This window comes from Macadamia integrifolia, unplaced genomic scaffold (assembly GCF_013358625.1).
Source record: "Macadamia integrifolia cultivar HAES 741 unplaced genomic scaffold, SCU_Mint_v3 scaffold3372, whole genome shotgun sequence".
Lineage (NCBI taxonomy): Eukaryota > Viridiplantae > Streptophyta > Magnoliopsida > Proteales > Proteaceae > Macadamia > Macadamia integrifolia.
In genome coordinates this window covers 4,131-9,616 of record NW_024869438.1, presented here as the reverse complement: position 1 = coordinate 9,616, position 5,486 = coordinate 4,131, and the positions used below count along the sequence as shown (strand labels likewise).

Genomic DNA, 5,486 nt, shown 5'->3' with positions numbered 1-5,486 from the left:
TTTTTTTTTCAAATTTGGATCCTAAATTCAAGATGCTTTTAAAAAAATCTTAAATACTTAACAAGATATTAAATTTCAATTTAATTCCATAATTTCTCTAATCCACACACACACACAGTAACACTAATTAACGGCCCACATAATGCATTTGCATGTGAGTTTTAAAAAGGCTTAAATGCTTAACTAGATATAAATTTTCAATTTAATTCCATAAGTTCTCTTATCCACATAACTACACACATTAATTACCAATATTACGCCTCACATGCATTTGCATGTGCGTTTAACTAGACGTTACCATAAAAAAATTTCCCTAAACACCTATGAAAGAAAGTATTAATGAAACATTAATGAGTAAGATCTACTCAACTTTTAGGAGTCAAAGTAGTCATACATATTTTCTAAAAAAGAAAAAGACTACATGTCAATAAAAATCATTTAAAAGATTTACGAATAAAAATTTATCCACACAAACACAGTTTAAGATAAATATTTCGGAAAACCTGAAAATGCAGGTGTGAATTTACTGATCATTATAAAAGTATTAAAAGTAAAACATTCTCAACCAGACATCCATGTGCCCATAATCGCCACATGGGGTGGATCCGTATTCGTCAACCGCAACATCTACTGTAAAAGCATTAAAAGAAAACATTCTCAACCAGACATCCATATGCCCATTATCCCCACATGGGGTGGATCCGTACTTGTCAACAGCAACCTTTACTCGTCATGGTTTCAAGAAATCAGTTTGATATCGGTTGTGACATATTCCTGATCTCATTAATAGTATTGTCTTGATTCCATTAATCTTACACAATATTGTCGTCTTTGATTTTAAAATGTGTTGTGTCATATTAAGGAGGCTAGAAGTTATTAATTTCCGTCTCGATCCCATTAACTGCACAATATTGTCCTCTTTGACATTATGTCATGTTAAGGAGATTAAAAGTTATTAACTAACCCAGTGATCTCTCCTTAGGAGATGTAAGACTAAAGTTTACACATTCTCACCGATCTCCAAAATTCTCTGATAATTTAGGTCGTTCCATATTATTTCAAGGGTAAAATGATAAAAAAAAATAAAGGTAAAATAGATCGATACTCACCGATCCGTTGTATATACTGATACCATCCCCTAAAGCCAAACTTGGACTTCTCTCACCATCGTGGGTCAATCAATCTGCTATGTAATATTAGAAGGAAAAAAATCTGCTATTTCCACTTGTCAACTTTTCAACTTCCTTTACCCTTTGAGTCTTGAATGATCTAGGATCGTAACACAGAGGAGACGAAGGAAAACCAGAAACAAGTATGCAAGAAACCATAGTGCTGTACCCAGCTCCTGGAATGGGTCATGTCGTCTCCATGGTGGAGCTGGGGAAGCTCATACTCCGCCACCACCCCCATCTGTCCGTCGCAGTTCTTCTCACCTCTGGGCCTTTCGACAGCCTCGCCTCCACCGCCTATATCAATCAAACCTCCCAAACGACCCCTTCTTTCATCTTCCACCACTTACCTTCTCTACCCCATGAACCTTCTCCTCCTGCTACCGACCCATTTGCCAACCTCTTCTATTTCATTGCAAATTACAACCAAAATGTCCTCCAAACCCTCCAATCCATCTCTGAAACCTCCACAATCAGAGCCCTCATCATCGACATCTTTAACACCGCCGCTCTCCAAATGTCCTCCACCATCAATATCACCACTTACTACTTCTTCACCTCCGCCGCCGCTAGCCTCGCCCTTCTTTTCTACTTCCCAACCATCCACAACCAGACCACCCAGAGCTTCAAAGACCTCACCAGTACTTATCTCCATTTCCAGGCTTACCCCCAATTCGTGCCTCTCATATGCCCGAACCTATGCTGAACAGACACGACCAGTCCTACCTTGAATTCCTACACATCGCTAACTGTATGACCAAATCAAGAGGAATTTTGGTGAACACCTTCGAGTCGCTAGAGCCCAGAGCGATCAAAGCCATTGCCAATGGGTTTTGCGTGCCCAACTCCCCAACCCCACCTGTTTATTACATCGGACCTTTGATTGCAAATCCCGAAAATCGAATCCCAGAGGCTTGGCATGGCTTGATTCTCAACCCAGTCGAAGTGTTGTGTTTCTCTGTTTCGGCAGCCAAGGCATCTTCTCCGTGGAGCAACTCAAAGAAATCGCAACTGGGTTGGAGCAGAGTGCCCATAGATTCTTGTGGGTTGTGCGGAATCCGAAGCAGAAACTCTTCGCAGTAGCCACGGAACCTGATTTGGATGCTTTACTGCTGGAGGGGTTCTTGGATCGAACCAGGGAAAGAGGCCTCGTTGTGAAGTCGTGGGCGCCTCAGGTGGAGGTTCTGAGTCGTGAATCGGTTGGTGGTTTTGTGACTCACTGCGGCTGGAACTCAATATTGGAAGCAGTGTGTGCAGGGGTGCCGATGGTGGCGTGGCCTCTCTATGCAGAGCAGCGAATGAATTGTACTGTGTTGGTGGTGGATATGAAGCTGGCGATGGCGATGGAGCAGAGGGAAGAAGACGGGTTGAGAAACGGGTTAGAGCTCTCATGGACTCGGAAGATGGGAGAGCGGTGAGAGAACGGAACCGAGAGATGAGGAAGGAGGCTTTGGCTGCGTGGGCCAAGGACGGCTCGTCTCGGGCTGCCTTTAGCAAGTTCGCCCAGTCTTGGGAACTTTGATTTCATGGTTTCACATATCAAGTTAACGGTCTGAAATTTGGAATTTTTAGGCAACCTCATCTCTGGTAATGCTTATGTCACCCGAATCAGCAACTCAGAGAACTCTGATCTCGTAATTTTGGATATTTGCTTCAGGCTAATGAAATGCAAAACCCAGACTGTTAGAACTCCCTATGGGTTTGAGTTTGAAACCTTATTGAGGAAACCACACAGGAAAAATAAGAACACGAATCTAATAAAATTATGGAGGATCGATTTGTACATTTCACCTAGTATGCTGAAGATGATTGATATTGGTCACTCCCACTCTCGCTCTCTTGGCTTGGCTATGGATCTTCTATAGCCCTTTAAACCTCCTTGGTTCTCTCACTTTAGTGGTAAAGTGAGGAAGAGTGAATAATGGTTGTAGGGACCCAAAACCTAGTATTTATAATATTGTCCTGCACTCAAAACCCTAAACCACAATGGGTTGAGCCAGCATATCCCTAAGCTTGAGAGTGGACCGAACCGATTCATGCAATTTGACTCTCACCCATTTAATCAATCCGAATAATTAATTTAGTCCATAAATCCAACAATCTCCCACTTTGGCTACATTAATTATAAGGATGTCTTTTAAATTAGTGTGGCCATAGAATCTTATTACATTAACCACTCTTACTGTGATTCAGTTGAAAAATCACTCACATCGAATAATAGCAGAAGATACACCTCAATATACGGTATACAACTTTCTGTTATTACAAACATAAGTAAGTTTCTTAACACGAATCTATGTGGGATATCATCATAGAAATATTGACATATCCTCAAATTACACTGTTGTCATTCTATGTAGGTCTTTAACTGAGATATTAACCTTCACTGTGGCAAATCACCTTTGATCTGTGGTTAATATCTAACTGTGGTCTTCCGCCTATAACCTGTGGCAAATATTGCCTATGAACTGTGACAAATACTGTCTTAAAATGTAGCAAACATTATCTTTTGAACTGTGGCAAAATATTGCCTATAACTAAGACAATTACTGCCTATAAAAACATTTTCAAATGAAATCATAAACTAAAAAAAACAAAAGAAATAACTGTGCATAATATAAATGCTAAAACTTAACCATAATTTATCAAACTGTGCCCCAAAACATACGGGCTAAGGTTCAAAACATAAACAAATACTAAACAAAACTAGAGCTCCCACTAATCAAGCTTTCAAATAACTGTATGTAAAAAAATCCTAACTACTTGATGGGACCAAATTTTACTTGCTCTCAATTGCTGATGATCAGTCTACCTCACCCTTTCTTAGTATCATCTTGCTTATCAACCCCAGAATTCTTCCTCTTCTCTAACCATTTCTTGAAAATAAAACAGTCCTTCTTCACATGTCCTTTCTTATGGCACCAGAAACACTCTACGTTGTTGGTATTCTCTTCATCCTGAGCCTTTTGAGATGTGTCAAGTTCTTGAGAGCTATTAGTCTTGTCATATGGCTTGACGCTTCCTCTGTTGGAAAAATTTTTGTTCCTTCTGCTTGGTCCACCAGAAGATCCCTTGTGGAAAGTTGCATGTGCACTCTCAAACCTAGTTTGTTTCAATTTTTCTTCCTCTTGAGTGCAAATGGAAATGAGCTCATTTAGGCTCCAATCGTCCTTCAGTGCAATGTTGGTAGATTGGATAACCTTATACTGACTAGGGAGGGTATTCAGTGTAATGTGTACAATATATTCTTCATCGATCTGTATTCCAAGATCCTTAAGTTTACCAGCATCAGTAGCTACACCCAAAATGTATTCTCTAACACTCCCACATCAATCATACCTTGTATTCATTAGCCTGGTCATCAATGTGGTTTTCTCAGCTTTCTTGTTGTGTTGAAATCTAGCTTTAATAGCATCCAAGAATTCTTTTGCAGTGTCTTTGATCTCTATGTTCCCACGTATAATTTCAGGAACTGCCTTTTTTAAAACCAGTATGCACTTTCTGTTTGCTTTAGTCCATTTCTTAAACTTGGTCCTTTCAGCACTTCTGCTCGAGTCTGTGAGAGGCTAAGGTTTAGGCTCCCTAAGTGCCAAGTCTAAGTCAAGAAGACCTAAATGCAATTCTAATTCCTCCACCCACTTTTGATAGTTGTTACCAGTAAGTATTGGGATGGAAGATACATAACTTGAGGGAATGACCATCTTACTACAGTAGTAACAACAACACAATACATGCCAAATATCAAAATATAAATCATAATATAAAAGCATGTAATACCATCAATATATTTTAAATAAGAGTTACAATTAAAAATGTATCCCTATCCTTTGGGACAGGAATTAGCTGATGCTCTTATATTCTTCTTTTAACTGTGAAAACAACACTAACTTCGGAATTCAATCACCTTTGGGCAAAAGAACTCCAAATTCAATGTCCCTTTCTGAAATGTGGATAATTATCCTCAAACCTTGATGACATAACCTTTGGGAAAGTATCACCTTTACTGTTGGGAAAGATACAATCGGACTGAATGTACCACTTTGATGGGTTTCACTCAATTCTATCATATCTTTCCCATTGGAGATGTATATCTTTATGTTCAAAACATACATATAAATATGTCACTAGGACAACAATAACCATACAAGAGTCACAACCGCAACTACATTTCTATCCTTTGGGTTAAGAATGCACTGGTCCTCTTGTAAATTCATATTTACTGTGAAAAGAACAATAACTTTTGAAATTCCCTCACCTTTGGGCTTAGAAACCTCTAGGTTACTGTCATTTTCTTAACTTTGGTGACATCACCTTTGG

General features: G+C 39.3%; 1 pseudogene; it reads left to right on the top strand.

Annotated features, from left to right (window-relative positions):
• The first annotated feature begins 1,168 nt into the window (after positions 1 to 1,168).
• Positions 1,169 to 2,889, top strand: LOC122068084 (annotated as a pseudogene).
• The last annotated feature ends 2,597 nt before the right edge of the window (positions 2,890 to 5,486 follow it).